This window comes from Astyanax mexicanus, chromosome 4 (genome assembly GCF_023375975.1).
Source record: "Astyanax mexicanus isolate ESR-SI-001 chromosome 4, AstMex3_surface, whole genome shotgun sequence".
NCBI lineage: Eukaryota > Metazoa > Chordata > Actinopteri > Characiformes > Acestrorhamphidae > Astyanax > Astyanax mexicanus.
Window position 1 is genome coordinate 51100684 of NC_064411.1, and position 15542 is coordinate 51116225.

Sequence of the window (15542 nt, forward strand, 5' to 3'; positions counted from 1 at the left end):
TATATGTATATGTGTATGTGTGTGTGTACTCATACATAAATGTGTTTTTGTAATGTAGATGTTTTTTTTTTCCCTTCAGCTCCATGTCGTTCCTCCAATTAGCTTGTTTATTTACAAAGCACTGCAGGCAGGTATGTGATGCAGTAAGTAGTAATTAGATGGTGGGATGAGAAAGCTGGCATGCTTTAAGTCTCGGATATACTGTGATATCATCCAACCATACCCGCCTGATTAAAAACCTCCTGATCACTTCCTAAAACGCTACAGCGCCAACGAACAATGTAAGGACCCGTTTCAGCTCGTTTTTATCTGTGACACGTTCAGAAACAGAGCGTTTTGAATGTATTACAGGAGCCAGAAACAGCTATGAAGACCTTTAGAGGTGTTATTGTGACACCACCAACAACCTGTCATGTAAAACGCTGCAACAGCAACTTAGCAACGTGGAAAAGAGGAGAAGAAAAACAGCCTGAGAACAAGAAGATAACAAAAACAAAACAGGTATTTCACACATATTCTCACATATTCACAAACTCACACACTCATACACAGAGAAGTATTTATGCTCATGGCTTTTTTAGGCAGTATTGCAAAGAACTTAATGTTACAGAATGCTAAATTAATACTGAAGAGATTCGAACTATCATGTAGTAACTTAAAAACAGTGTATATAAAAAATAAAAAATATATATAAAAATGTAAAGCATTTAGGTGCTCTTATCTGGGGTTAAGCTGTTAACATGCAGTTTCTGAGGCTGGAAACTCTGATGAACTTATCCTTTCCTGGAAAGCAACTGATGAGTACCAGTTTCATCATAACATTTTTGATGCATTTTTTTTTTTGCCACAAAAAGCTGGACATACAGCTCTGGACAAAAAAATAAGAGACCACATTTCTCTGATTTTGCTATTTATAGGTTTATGTTTGAGTAAAATGAACATTGTTGTTTTATTCTATAAACTACAGACAACATTTCTCCCAAATTACAAATATAAACATTGTCATTTAGAGCATTTAGTCCTCAAATAATGCAAAGAAAAACAAGTTCATATTCATAAAGTTTTAAGGGTTCAGAAATCAATATTTGGTGGAATAACCCTGGTGGTTTTTAATCACAGTTTTTAAATCATGCATCTTGGCATCATGTTCTCCTCCACCAGTCTTACACACTGCTTTTGGATAACTTTATACTTTTCACTCCTGGTGCAAAAAATCAAGCAGTTCAGTTTGGTTTGATAACTTGTGATCATCCATCTTCCTCTTGATTATATTCCAGAGGTTTTCAATTTGGTAAAATCAAAGAAACCCATCATTTTTAAGTTATCTCTTATTTTTTTACAGAGCTCATAAAAAATCATAATAAATCATAACACAAATGACAACTATTTCATAGCTTATAATATTTAACATTTTGCTCTTTAAAGCGTATCGGAGCTAAAGTTTTATGCAATGTAAAACATTTCTTTAAAGTGTTTTAATTGTTCAACTGATTAGAACAGAGCTGTAGAAGCTAAAATATATTTTTAAAAAGAGCTAGTTTAGTTTTATCTCTAGCACTAACCCTAAAGCACTCTTACATTCTGTAAATAAATAATGAATGAAAGAAGGGGGCCCTATAAGTGAGCTATATCATATCGATCAATTGTGTATCATGCAGCTTGACTTAGGGTGCGTAATATCAGTGTTTCAATTGCCATTCTCTTTAAGAACCAGGTGAGCTCTGACTTTGGCACGTTCATATCTTAACAGTGCGCAGCTTTGTGCTTTGTCTCAGCAGAGGATATTGAGCTGCTCATTCACACTGTGAAGATACACCAGCAGCCTATTTAAGGGAACAGCAATGTTATTTTATTCTCTTTATTCTGTTTATTTTTGAGTTAAAAATTGGGTATGCACTTTATATCTGTCGGAATGGACTCTGACTGTTGACTGTTCATTCAGGGTTTTAATGAGTCAGTGGCGCACCTGTGTTTCCCGCCGCTAAGGTAGCAATCTGACAGAAATGTACCTAAAAAACACACCTTACGTCCAGACCACCACACCCATCATTGTAGCTATAATCCTAAACTCCGACACTATTTAATGGCACAGAAAAAAAAAATGAAAATAGGCTGCTGACGGGGTGTAAGATAGCGAAAAGCATTACGACGCACCTTTTGCACAGGGTGACCGATAGAATCCAGAGACTTTAACATGAGTTAAAACAATGCTTGAGTCCTACATATATGATAAAACTAAATGATTATTTCTCAAAAACTACACGTTTTTACCATGTTCGCTATATATGGTCCTTATATTGTCCTGAATACATATACACATATACACATACCCAGATTTACACACACAAACCTCCCCGAGTCTGAATTTAAACACCTTTCTTTTCCAATATGTCGCAGTGCCATGAAATCGTGTTAGCAGTAATTAGCACATTGATACATTTGCAAAAGAAAAAACATCAAACGTGTGAAAGTCTCCTTTCTGCAGAAATGCCTCGGATCCACCTACACCTCGCACACACCCTTACACTCCTGTTATTGTTCAGAATGGAATTGAATGTTTATTTTCAGTAGTATAATAATAATATGCACATTTGCTTGGTTTGTATAATTCACAGAGGAGTTGTTGAAAGATGCTGCTTTAGTGATGGATATAGAATCGGTTGTGGCACCTTGTGTTTCTGAGAAAAGTGTGTTGTGAGGAATAGAATACACTTTGCTTTCCTTCAACTTCTTGTTTTTGTTACATAAAGAGATAAACATATATGAAATATGTAATACAAATGCATAATGGTATTATCATTGCTGTTACACACACAAACTCACATATACTCTGCATATACTATATGATTTGCAAAGGATGAGTTTCTTCGATTTTACCAAATTGAAAACCTCTGGAATATAATCAAGAGGAAGATGGATGATCACAAACCAACAAACCACCAAACTGAACTGCTTACAATTTTTGCACCAGGAGTAAAGCAGCATAAAGTTATCCAAAAGCAGTGTGTAAGACTGGTGGAGGAGAACATGATGCCAAGATGCATGAAAACTGTAATTAAAATCCAGGGTTGTTCCACCAAATGTTGATTTCTGAACTCTTAAAACTTTATGAATATGAGCTTGTTTTCTTTGCATTATTATTATTGAGGTCTGAAAGTTCTGCATCTTTTTTCTTATTTCAGTCATTTCTCATTTTCTGTAAATAAATGCTCTAAATGAGAATATTTTATTTGGAATTTGGGAGAAATGTTGTCTGTAGTTTATAGGATAAAACAACAATTCTCATTTTACTCAAATATAAACCTATAAATAGCAAAATCAGAGAAACTGATTCAGAAACTAAAGTGCTCTCTTAACTTTTTCCTATTTAAATCCTTTACATTGTAATGTGTGACCATGACTTATTAAGACCTGGAAACAAGATAATTGAGCCTTGAGCCGTAGAGATGACTTATTAAGGAATGGGAACGAGATCTAAGTGCGTTGCCATAACTTATTAAGGTGTGGGAACTACATGATTAGGTGGTGGGATCCAGATCTTAATTTGTGGCCATGATTTATTAAGGTGTGGGAATAAGATCATTAAGTTGTGGAGACGACTTATTAAGGCATGGGAACTAGGTCCTAATATGTGGCCATGACTTATTAAGGTGTGGGAAGGAGATAATTAAGTTGTGGGGACAACTTTTTAAGGTATGGGAATGGGATCATAATGCATGACCATGACTTATTAAGGCATGAATATGGCTTATTAAGGGGTGGGAATGAAAAAAATAAGTTGTGGAGATGTCTTATTAGGGGGTTGGAACAAGATTGTAATGCCATGACTTATTAAGGCATGGGAATGAGATCCTAATGCATGGCCATGAATTATTAAGATGTGGGAATGAGACCATTAAATCTTGAAGATGACTTATTAAGGCATGGGAATGACAACTTGTGAAGGTTTGAGAATGAGATCTCATGCATGACTTATTAAGGCGTGGGAACAAGATCCTAATGTTTCACATAACTTATTAATGTGTAGTAACAAAATAATTAAGTTGTCAAGATGACTTATTAAAGCATGAAAACGAGATTGTAATGTGTGGCCATAACTTATCAAGGTATTAAAATAATGGTGATGACTTAATAAGTCGTGGGAACAAGATCCTCATGCACAGTCATGACTTATTGAGGAATAGGAATGACATCCTGATGTGTTGTCATGACTTATTAGGGCATGAAAACTGGATAAGTAAGTCGTAGAGATGACTTATTAAGGTGTTGGGAGCGAGATCCAAATGCATGGCCAAGACTTATTAAAGTGTGGGAACAAGGTAAGTCCTGGCCATGTAAATGTCCCCAAAACTTAATTATTAAGTTCTCCCAGTGACTTAATTATCTTGTTCTAATGCATTAATTAAGTGGTGGTCACACATTATAATTTTTCTGCATGATGTCACCTTAGGGGCTTTGTATGACTCTGTACTGTAGTGCAGGAACTTCGTTTTTAAACATTTCAAAAATCCATGAATACAGTGTAATAGTTTTTATTAATTTATTTGTTTATTTGATTCATTCATTGTAATTAAGTACATTTTCCCTCTGAAATCTGAATTCTGAGCTGCCACTCTGGAAGACCACATGCTGTAACGTTCATCTGCGAGAGGAAAAACCATAAAAGCAGCTTCAGACTTTCTGCTTCGCTTTGCTGAAAGAGGCGATATATTGTTTTTTATGATCTTTAGAAAAAAGAAGCAGATAGAAATAGAGAGATAGAGGTGGAGAGACACTGCGTAAGAGTGTGTAAGTGTCTGTAAGAGTGTGTAAGTGTCTGTAAGTGTGTATAAGAGTGTGTAAGCGTGTAAAAGTGTGTATAAGTGTGTAAGAGTGTATTTACGAGTGTGTGTTGTCGTTTCTTGAGACGGTTGTGAGACGGCAGCAGCGTTTGATGGCACTATTGATGACAAAGTTGTGGAGAAAGTCGTGAAGACGACTTATTAAGGCATGGGAACGAGATCCTAATGTGTTGCCATCACTTAATAAGGTAATTAAGTCATTGTGACGACATAATAAGGCATGGGAACAAGATCCTCATGCACAGTCATGGCTTATTGAGGAATAGGAACGACATCCTGGTGTGTTGCCATGACTTATTAGGGCGTGGGAACGAGATTGTAATGCGTGGCCATGACTTATTAAGGTGTGGGAATGAGATCCATATGCATGGCCATGACTTATTAAGGTGTGGGAATGAGATCCTAATTTGTGGCCATGACTTATTAAAGGAAAATAAGTCAGATAAGAAAAATAAGCCCTGGCCACATAAGTTGTCCCCACAACTTGATTGTCTTGTTTTCACTCTTTAGTACGTTGTCCTAGTCACTATCTTGTTCCCATGCCTTATTAAGCCATCACCATGACTTAATGATCTTATTCCTACGCATTATATTTTTTTTTACCTTAGCGGCTCTGTATTACTCTGCACTGTAGTGTATGAATTTAGATTTAAAACATTTCAACAAGCCATGAAAAGAGGATAATATTTTTTATTTATTTGATTAATTCACTGTAATTAAGTACATTTTCCCTCTGAAATCTGAATTCTGAGCTGCCACTCTGGAAGACCACATGCTGTAACGTTCATCTGCGAGAGGAAAAACCATAAAAGCAGCTTCAGATTTTCTGCTTCGCTTTGCTGAAAGAGGCGATATATTGTTTTTTATGATCTTTAGATAAAAGAAGCAGATAGAAATAGAGAGATAGAGGTGGAGAGACACTGCGTAAGAGTGTGTAAGAGTGTGTAAGAGTGTGTTTACGAGTGTGTGTTGTCGTTTCTTGAGACGGTTGTGAGACGGCAGCAGCGTTTGATGGCACTATTGATGACAGAAAGTTGTGGAGAAAGTCATGAAGACGACTTATAATGGGAATGAGATCTAAGTGCATGGCCATGACTTATTAAGGTGTGGGAACGAGATAATTAAGTAGTGGAAAGGAGATCTCATACATGGCCATGACTTATTAAGGTGTAAGAACAAGATAATTAAGTTGTTGGGATGACCTAGTAAAGCGTGGGAACAAGATCCTAACGCATGGTCATGACTTGTTAAGGTGTGGGAATGAGACCATTACGTCGCGAAGACGACTTATTAAGACATGGAAATGAGATCCAAGTGCATGGCCAGAACTTATTAAGGTGTGGAAATGAGATAATTAAGTAGTGTAAACGAGTTCCTAAAGTGTGGCCACAACTTATTAAGGTGTGGGAATGAGACCATTACATCGCGAAGACGACTTATTAAGACATGGAAATGAGATCCAAGTGCATGGCCGTGACTTATGAAGGTGATGGAATGAGATAATTAAGTTGTGGGAATGAGATCTCCTGCATAGTCATGACTTATTATGGCATGGGAGTGAGATTCCAAATACATGGCCATGAGTTAATAAAGTGTGGGAACACGATAATTAAGTCCTGGTCATGTGGGTTGTCCACACGTGCGCAACTTGATTAGTTTGTTCTCACTCTTAAGTAAGTTGTCCCAGTCACTTAACTATCTTGTTCCCATGCACTAATTAAGTGGTGGTCACACATTATCCTTTTTCTGCATGATGTCACCTTAGCGGCTCTGTATTACTCTGCACTGTAGTGTATGAATTTAGATTTAAAACATTTCAACAAGCCATGAAAAGAGGATAATATTTTTTATTTATTTGATTAATTCACTGTAATTAAGTACATTTTCCCTCTGAAATCTGAATTCTGAGCTGCCACTCTGGAAGACCCCATGCTGTAACGTTCATCTGCAAGAGGAAAAACCATAAAAGCAGCTTCAGATTTTCTGCTTCGCTTTGCTGAAAGAGGCGATATATTGTTTTTTATGATCTTTAGATAAAAGAAGCAGATAGAAATAGAGAGATAGAGGTGGAGAGACACTGCGTAAGTGTGTGTAAGTGTGCGTAAGTGTGTGTAAGTGTGTGTAAGAGTGTGTTTATGAGTGTGTGTTGTCGTTTCTTGAGATGGTTGTGAGACGGCAGCAGCGTTTGATGGCACTATTGATGACAGAAAGTTGTGGAGAAAGTCATGAAGACGACTTATAATGGGAATGAGATCTAAGTGCATGGCCATGACTTATTAAGGTGTGGGAACGAGATAATTAAGTAGTGGAAAGGAGATCTCATACATGGCCATGACTTATTAAGGTGTAAGAACAAGATAATTAAGTTGTTGGGATGACCTAGTAAAGCGTGGGAACAAGATCCTAATGCATGGTCATGACTTCTTAAGGTGTGGGAATGAGACCATTACGTCGCGAAGACGACTTATTAAGACATGGAAATGAGATCCAAGTGCATGGCCAGAACTTATTAAGGTGTGGAAATGAGATAATTAAGTAGTGTAAACGAGTTCCTAAAGTGTGGCCACAACTTATTAAGGTGTGGGAATGAGACCATTACATCGCGAAGACGACTTATTAAGACATGGAAATGAGATCCAAGTGCATGGCCAGAACTTATTAAGGTGTGGAAATGAGATAATTAAGTAGTGTAAACGAGTTCCTAAAGTGTGGCCACAACTTATTAAGGTGTGGGAATGAGACCATTACATCGCGAAGACGACTTATTAAGACATGGAAATGAGATCCAAGTGCATGGCCGTGACTTATGAAGGTGATGGAATGAGATAATTAAGTTGTGGGAATGAGATCTCCTGCATAGTCATGACTTATTATGGCATGGGAGCGAGATTCCAAATACATGGCCATGAGTTAATAAAGTGTGGGAACACGATAATTAAGTCCTGGTCATGTGGGTTGTCCACACGTGCGCAACTTGATTAGTTTGTTCTCACTCTTAAGTAAGTTGTCCCAGTCACTTAACTATCTTGTTCCCATGCACTAATTAAGTGGTGGTCACACATTATCCTTTTTCTGCATGATGTCACCTTAGCGGCTCTGTATTACTCTGCACTGTAGTGTATGAATTTAGATTTAAAACATTTCAACAAGCCATGAAAAGAGGATAATATTTTTTATTTATATGATCAATTGTAATTAATGTAATGTAATTAAGTACATTTTCCCTCTGAAATCTGAATTCTGAGCTGCCACTCTGGAAGACCACATGCTGTAACGTTCATCTGCGAGAGGAGAAACCATAAAAGCAGCTTCAGACTTTCTGCTTCGCTTTGCTGAAAGAGGCGATATATTGTTTTTTATGATCTTTAGATAAAAGAAGCAGATAGAAATAGAGAGATAGAGGTGGAGAGACACTGCGTAAGTGTGTGTAAGTGTGTGTAAGTGTGTGTAAGAGTGTGTTTACGAGTGTGTGTTGTCGTTTCTTGAGACGGTTGTGAGACGGCAGCAGCGTTTGATGGCACTATTGATGACAAAGTTGTGGAGAAAGTCACAAAGCCACAGAGGAATTTGATTACCTTCATCCATTATCCGCACAGTGAGCGACAGAGAAGCTCGCCATCTGTCATCCGTTTCATTTGCATCGTCAACACCTGCCCTAGCTGTTTACGACTCTCTCACTCTCTCACTCTCCCTCTCTCTCTCTCTCTCTCTCTCTCTTTCTTCCTTTATTCCCTTCTTTCTTTCTCTCGCTCGCTCTCCCAACCCAGTTTTTTCCTCCTAACAAGCGTGTAATGAAATAATTTATGTTTTTCTTTGTTTGTCTTTATAAATATAGTATTATCCTAGTATTTAAATCAGCGTACGCAGTTTACTCAGTGTGAAATATATTCACCGCCTGTGCTCCGAGGACTCTCTGACAGAGAGGGGAAAGTGCATTTCTCTACCTCTAGAGAGTTTAAATACATAATTCACGGAAATTTATTTACTCAAGGTACAGTTTGTCCTCTAATCTGACTTGGGGTTGAAAGTGGACCCAGGCAGAAATCTGATTTATAGTCATAAATGTACATATTTCAAGGGCAAAAAAGGATGGATCATATACTGTAAAGTATTTTCACAATAGGAATACATTTATATTATATTGTATTACTGTATGTATCGAAATATGTACAGCAAATTGAAAGCCTCTGGAATATAATTAAGAGGAAGATGGATGATCACAAGCCATCAAACCAAGCAGAACTGCTTGAATTCTTGCACCAGGAGTGTAAAGCATAAAGTTATCCAAAAGCAGTGTGTAAGAGGTGGAGGAGAACATGATGCCAAGATGTATGAAAACAAGACTCACGTTTGTATTTGCTCAAGTTCAATTCCTTGAGCAACCATCTACCACTTGAAACCCCAAATATATTTTACAGTGCTTATTTACAGTACAGTGCTTCTGCTTTATTTACATGAACAACAAGAAGCTACCAGGAGTGGGGTTCGAACCCACGTGGGCAATCAATTACCTGGTTCTCAATTACACACTCCACTGGACAAACAATCCAAACGGTTCAGATAGCCCAAGTATACCTTAAAAGGATTGTTCTTCTCATGATCAACAAACAGATACCAGGAGTGGGGTTCGAACCCACGTGGGCATTTGCCCATTGGATCTTAAGTCCAACGCCTTAACCACTCGGCCATCCTGGTTGCTGCTTTGACAGCTTACTGGAAAAACAGTTGACTGTACCAAATTAGAGCTGATTATAAATACTTAAGGGTGTCAGTACTGAACAGATACCTCTCATGTACTTTACAGTGTTTCCCTTTGGAGTCTTTATAAGAACCACAAGAAGCTACCAGGAGTGGGGTTCGAACCCACGTGGGCATTTGCCCGTTGGATCTTAAGTCCAACGCCTTAACCACTCGGCCATCCTGGTACTCAACTACTCATTCCACTGGACAAACAATCCAAACGGTTCAGATAGCCCAAGTATACCTTAAAAGGATTGTTCAACTGAACAATCTTTTCATACGTTCTTCTCAAGAAAAAGCTATAAGCCACCATGAGTGGGGTTTAAACCCATGTGGGCATTTACCCATCAGATCTTAAGTCCATCTCCTTAAGTATACCTTAAAAGGATAGTTTTGACTGAACAATCTTTTCATATTTCACCTGGAATGGGGTTCAAACCAATGTTGGCATTCACAAGCTAACTGATTGTGAAGCCACAAGAGGTTTCCAGGAGTGGGGTTCGAACCCACGTGGGCATTTGCTCATTGGATCTTAAGTCCAACGCCTTAACCACTCGCCCATCCTGGTTTTGCCAAAAAAATCCAATTATACCTGAATTTGAAATATTGGAGTTACTTTAATACCTGTTTCAATTGCAGCATGTTCTTCTCAAGATCCTCCCAGGAGTGGGGTTTGAACCCACATGGGTATTCTTAAGTCCAATACCTTAAGCAATCATCTACCAACACCCATACTGTATTTTACAGTGTTCATCTTTTGTATTCTTCACATGAACCACAAGAAGTTACCAGGAGTGGGGTTCGAACCCACGCGGGCATTTGCCCATTGGATCTTAAGTCCATAGCCTTAACCACTCGGCCATCCTGATGGCTACAATTGCACATCCCGTATACATTAAAATGATTGTTTTGACCGAACAATCTTTTCATATCCTACCTGGAATGGGGTTTAAACCCATGTTGGCATTCGCAAGCTAATTGATAAAGGCAACAGGTTTTAAATTCCAGGTATGAACAGAATCTAAAGATTCTAAAACATTTTGGCCTTTAGGTCCACTTGCCCATTGGATTTTAAGTCCAACGACTTAACCACTCGGCCCTCCTGGTGGCTTTAATGGCTTATTCCTGGACAAATAGTCCATGTAGTCTAGGTATATATAAAAATAATTGTTTCAACTGAACAATCTTTTTATATCCTATCTGGAACGGGGTTTAAACCCATGTCGGCAATCAAAAGCTAATAGTGTAGATATAAAGACAACAAGCATAGCGGGACTCCTCTTTATTTGACCTGAGATAGAAAGAACCACTTGAGGTATGATATGTTTGAACTGCAGTATGTTCTTCTCAAGAGGGTCTTTTAACCCACATGGGAATTTGCTCATGGATTGTATGTCCAATTCCTTAAGAAATCATCTACCCCTAGAAACCAAGGACCTTATTGTACTTTACAGTGTTTATCTTTTGTATTGTTCACAAAAACCTCAAGAAGCTACCAGGAGTGGGGTTCAAACTCACGTGGGCATTTGCCCATTGAATCTTAAGTCGAACTTTACTGGATAAAAAGCCCAAACATTCCAGGTAGTCCAAGTATACCTTCAAAGGATTGTTTCAATTGAACCATCGTTTCATATCCTACCTGGGGTGAGTTTCAAACCCATGTTGGCAATAAAAAGCTAATACTGTAGATAAAAAGACAAGAATCATAACTGGCCTCCTCTTGATTTGATCTGAAATAAAAGGAACCCTATGAGGCATGAGAAGTTTGAATTGCAGGATGTTCTTCTCATGATCAACAAACAGATACCAGGAGTGGGGTTCGAACCCACGTGGGCATTTGCCCATTGGATCTTAAGTCCAACGCCTTAACCACTCGGCCATCCTGGTTGCTGCTTTGATAGCTTACTGGACAAATGGTTGACTGTACCCAATTAGAGCTGATTATAAATACTTAAGGGTGTCAGTACTGAACTGATACCTCACATGTTCTTCTCAAGAAGCCACAAGAGGTTACCAGGAGTGGGGTTCGAACCCACGTGGGCATTTGCCCATTGGATCTTAAGTCCAACGCCTTAACCACTCGGCCATCCTGGTTGTGCCGAAAAAGTCCAATTATACCTTAAAACAAAAGTTTCAAACAAACAAATATCTTTTTGTATCCTACCCGTGTTCGCCTTTTTTCTGAATTTCTGAAAAGTTCTGAATTTGAAATATTGGAGTTACTTTAATACCTGTTTCAATTGCAGCATGTTCTTCTCAAGATCCTCCCAGGAGTGGGGTTTGAACCCACATGGGTATTTCCAATTCCTTAAGCAATCATCTACCACTTGAAACCAACACCCATACTGTATTTTACAGTGTTGATCTTTTGTATTTTTCACATGAACCACAAGTAGTTACCAGGAGTGGGGTTTGAACCCACGCGGACATTTGCCCATTGGATCTTAAGTCCAACGCCTTAACCACTCGGCCATCCTGGTTGTCCAAAAAACTTTCCACTGGAAAACAGCCCAAACAGTCCAGGTAGTCCAAGTATACCTTAAAAGGATTGTTTCAACTGAACTATCAGTTCATACCCTACCTGGAGTACCAGAGCCTAAAGAACCGAGTTCCTAAGCCATTATGCTAGCTTAATACCTAGCTCAGCTTCTTAAAAGCTACCAGGGGTGGGGTTTGAACTCAGGTGGGTATTTGCTTAATGGATGTTAAGTCCAATTTCTTAAGCAATCATCTACCACTTGAAACCAACACCCCTAATTTATTTCACAGTGTTTATCTTCTGCATTATTCACATAAACCACAAGAAGTTACCAGGAGTGGGGTTTGAACCCACGTTGGCATTTGCCCACTGGATCTTAAGTCCAACACCTTAACCATTCTGCCATCCTGGTTGCTTCCAGCACATCCTACTGGACAAAAAGCCCAAACCGTTCAGGTAGTCCAAGTATACCTTAAAAGGATTGCCTCAATTCAACCATCATTTCATATCCTACCTGGGGTGAGTTTCAAATCCATGCAATAAAAAGCTAATACTGTAGATATAAAGACAAGAATCAACTCTCAACTCTCAACTCCAACACCTCCAACACCTTAACCTCTAGAGAGTTTAAATACATAATTCACGGAAATTTATTTACTCAAGGTACAGTTTGTCCTCTAATCTGACTTGGGGTTGAAAGTGGACCCAGGCAGAAATCTGATTTATAGTCATAAATGTACATATTTCAAGGGCAAAAAAGGATTGATCATATACTGTAAAGTATTTTCACAATAGGAATACATTTATATTATATTGTATTACTGTATGTATCGAAATTATGTACAGCAAATTGAAAGCCTCTGGAATATAATTAAGAGGAAGATGGATGATCACAAGCCATCAAACCAAGCAGAACTGCTTGAATTCTTGCACCAGGAGTGTAAAGCATAACGTTATCCAAAAGCAGTGTGTAAGACTGGTGGAGGAGAACATGATGCCAAGATGTATGAAAACAAGACTCACGTTTGTATTTGCTCAATGGATCTGAAGTTCAATTCCTTTAGCAACCATCTACCACTTGAAACCAGCACCCCAAATATATTTTACAGTGCTTATTTACAGTACAGTGCTTCTGCTTTATTTACATGAACAACAAGAAGCTACCAGGCGTGGGGTTCAAACCCACATGGGCAATCAATTACCTGGTTCTCAATTACACACTCCACTGGACAAACAATCCAAACGGTTCAGATAGCCCAAGTATACCTTAAAAGGATTGTTCTTCTCATGATCAACAAACAGATACCAGGAGTGGGGTTCGAACCCACGTGGGCATTTGCCCATTGGATCTTAAGTCCAATGCCTTAACCACTCGGCCATCCTGGTTGCTGCTTTGACAGCTTACTGGAAAAACAGTTGACTGTACCCAATTAGAGCTGATTATAAATACTTAAGGGTGTCAGTACTGAAGTGATACCTCTCATGTACTTTACAGTGTTTCCCTTTGGAGTCTTAATAAGAACCACAAGAAGCTACCCGGAGTGGGGTTCAAACCCACGTGGGCATTTGCCCATTGGATCTTAAGTCCAACGCCTTAACCACTCAGCCATCCTGGTACTCAACTACACATTCCACTGGACAAACGATCCAAACGGTTCAGATAGCCCAAGTATACCTTAAAAGGATTGTTCAACTGAACAATCTTTTCATACGTTCTTCTCAAGAAAAAGCTATAAGCCACCATGAGTGGGGTTTAAACCCATGTGGGCATTTACCCATCGGATCGTAAGTCCATCTCCTTAACCACTCGGCCATCCTGACTGCTTTAAGGGCCCCTTACTGGACAAACAGTCCAGGTAGTCGAAGTATACCTTAAAAGGATAGTTTTGACTGAACAATCTTTTCATATTTCACCTGGAATGGGGTTCAAACCAAAGTTGGCATTCACAAGCTAACTGATAAAGACAATAGTCATGAAACATGTTTTAAATTCTTGGTGTGGAAAGAGCCTAAAGAGCCTGAAGAAACTAGAGTTCCTAAACGATTTCCTTCATACCCACTTTTATGTCAGTTTAGTTGGAACTTTATTTAAGAGCGTTTACCTTTTTAGCATTTCTGAGTACGAAATCTTTGAGCTAGCGTAATACCAGCTAAGATTTGAGGAAGAACATGTTTCACAGTATGTTCTTCTCAAGAAGCCACAAGAGGTTACCAGGAGTGGGGTTCGAACCCACGTGGGCATTTGCCCATTGGATCTTAAGTCCAACGCCTTAACCACTCGGCCATCCTGGTTGTGCCAAAAAAGTCCAAGCACATGCTACTGGACAAAAAGCCCAAACAGTCCAGGTAGTCCAAGTATACCTTAAAAGGATTGCTTCAATTCAACCATCATTTCATATCCTACCTGGGGTGAGTTTCAAATCCATGTCGGCAATAAAAAGCTAATACTGTAGATATAAAGACAAGAATCAACTCTCAACTCTCAACTCCAACACCTTAACCACTTGGCCATCCTGGCTGCTTCAGCTGCACATCACTGGACAAACAGCCAAAACAGTCCAGGTAGTCCAAGTATACCTTAAAAGGATTGTTTTCATCTGAACAATCAGTTCATATCTTACCTGGAGTAAGGTTCAAACCCATGCTGGCATTCACATGGGATTTGATACATGTTGTAAATCCCAGGTATGAAGAGAGCCTAAAGAATCTTAATACCTAGCTCAGGTGGGTATTTGCTCAATGGATCTTAAGTCCAATTTCTTAAACAATCATCTACCACTTGAAACCAGCACCCCTAATATATTTCACAGTGTTTATCTTCTGCATTATTCACATAAACCACAATAAGCTACCAGGAGTGGGGGATGAACCCACGTGGGCATTTGCCTATTGAATCTTAAGTCGAACTTTACTGGACAAAAAGCCCAAACAGTCCAGGTAGTCCAAGTATACCTTCAAAGGATTGTTTCAATTGAACCATCTTTTCATAGTCCTACCTGTAGTGAGTTTCAAACCCATGTCGGCAATAGAAAGCTAATACTGTAGATATAAAGACAAGAATCATAGCTGGCCTCCTCTTGATTTGATCTGAGAAGGAACCTCTTGAGGCATGAGATGTTTGAACTGCAGTATGTTCTTCTCAAGATCCACAAAAACATACCAGGAGTGGGGCTCGAACCCACGTGGGCATTTGCCCATTGGATCTTAAGTCCAACGCCTTAACCACTCGGCCATCCTGGTTGATTCAAGCACACTTTACTGGACAAACAGCTCAAACAGTCCAAGTAGTTCAAGTATACCTTAAAAGGAATGTTTCAACTGTACAATCGTTTCATATCTTTCAAATCCAATTGATATGGCTAAAGGCAATATTTATAGCTGTCCTTCTTTCAATTTGACCAGAGGACTCTTACCATAACCGGCCCCTAACCAGAAGAAAATCCAACCACAAGCAACCAGAGAGAACAGAGCTTAAGGAAATT

General features: G+C 38.8%; 12 non-coding genes across 12 annotated transcripts; all 12 read right to left on the reverse strand.

The window, feature by feature from the left end:
- Positions 1-9453: 9453 nt before the first annotated feature.
- Positions 9454-9536, reverse strand: trnal-uaa (transfer RNA leucine (anticodon UAA)). Its single transcript has one exon. It is a non-coding gene; the product is annotated as a tRNA-Leu (tRNA).
- A 147-nt stretch (positions 9537-9683) lies between these two features.
- On the reverse strand, positions 9684-9766 carry trnal-uaa (transfer RNA leucine (anticodon UAA)). The gene has a single exon. It is a non-coding gene; the product is annotated as a tRNA-Leu (tRNA).
- A 300-nt stretch (positions 9767-10066) lies between these two features.
- Positions 10067-10149, reverse strand: trnal-uaa (transfer RNA leucine (anticodon UAA)). The gene has a single exon. It is a non-coding gene; the product is annotated as a tRNA-Leu (tRNA).
- A 218-nt stretch (positions 10150-10367) lies between these two features.
- Positions 10368-10450, reverse strand: trnal-uaa (transfer RNA leucine (anticodon UAA)). Its single transcript has one exon. It is a non-coding gene; the product is annotated as a tRNA-Leu (tRNA).
- A 935-nt stretch (positions 10451-11385) lies between these two features.
- trnal-uaa (transfer RNA leucine (anticodon UAA)) lies at positions 11386-11468 on the reverse strand. Its single transcript has one exon. It is a non-coding gene; the product is annotated as a tRNA-Leu (tRNA).
- Positions 11469-11592: 124 nt separating this feature from the next.
- Positions 11593-11675, reverse strand: trnal-uaa (transfer RNA leucine (anticodon UAA)). The gene has a single exon. It is a non-coding gene; the product is annotated as a tRNA-Leu (tRNA).
- A 303-nt stretch (positions 11676-11978) lies between these two features.
- Positions 11979-12061, reverse strand: trnal-uaa (transfer RNA leucine (anticodon UAA)). The gene has a single exon. It is a non-coding gene; the product is annotated as a tRNA-Leu (tRNA).
- A 328-nt stretch (positions 12062-12389) lies between these two features.
- trnal-uaa (transfer RNA leucine (anticodon UAA)) lies at positions 12390-12472 on the reverse strand. Its single transcript has one exon. It is a non-coding gene; the product is annotated as a tRNA-Leu (tRNA).
- Positions 12473-13363: 891 nt separating this feature from the next.
- trnal-uaa (transfer RNA leucine (anticodon UAA)) lies at positions 13364-13446 on the reverse strand. The gene has a single exon. It is a non-coding gene; the product is annotated as a tRNA-Leu (tRNA).
- Positions 13447-13593: 147 nt separating this feature from the next.
- On the reverse strand, positions 13594-13676 carry trnal-uaa (transfer RNA leucine (anticodon UAA)). The gene has a single exon. It is a non-coding gene; the product is annotated as a tRNA-Leu (tRNA).
- A 593-nt stretch (positions 13677-14269) lies between these two features.
- Positions 14270-14352, reverse strand: trnal-uaa (transfer RNA leucine (anticodon UAA)). The gene has a single exon. It is a non-coding gene; the product is annotated as a tRNA-Leu (tRNA).
- An 865-nt stretch (positions 14353-15217) lies between these two features.
- On the reverse strand, positions 15218-15300 carry trnal-uaa (transfer RNA leucine (anticodon UAA)). Its single transcript has one exon. It is a non-coding gene; the product is annotated as a tRNA-Leu (tRNA).
- Between the last annotated feature and the right edge of the window lie 242 nt (positions 15301-15542).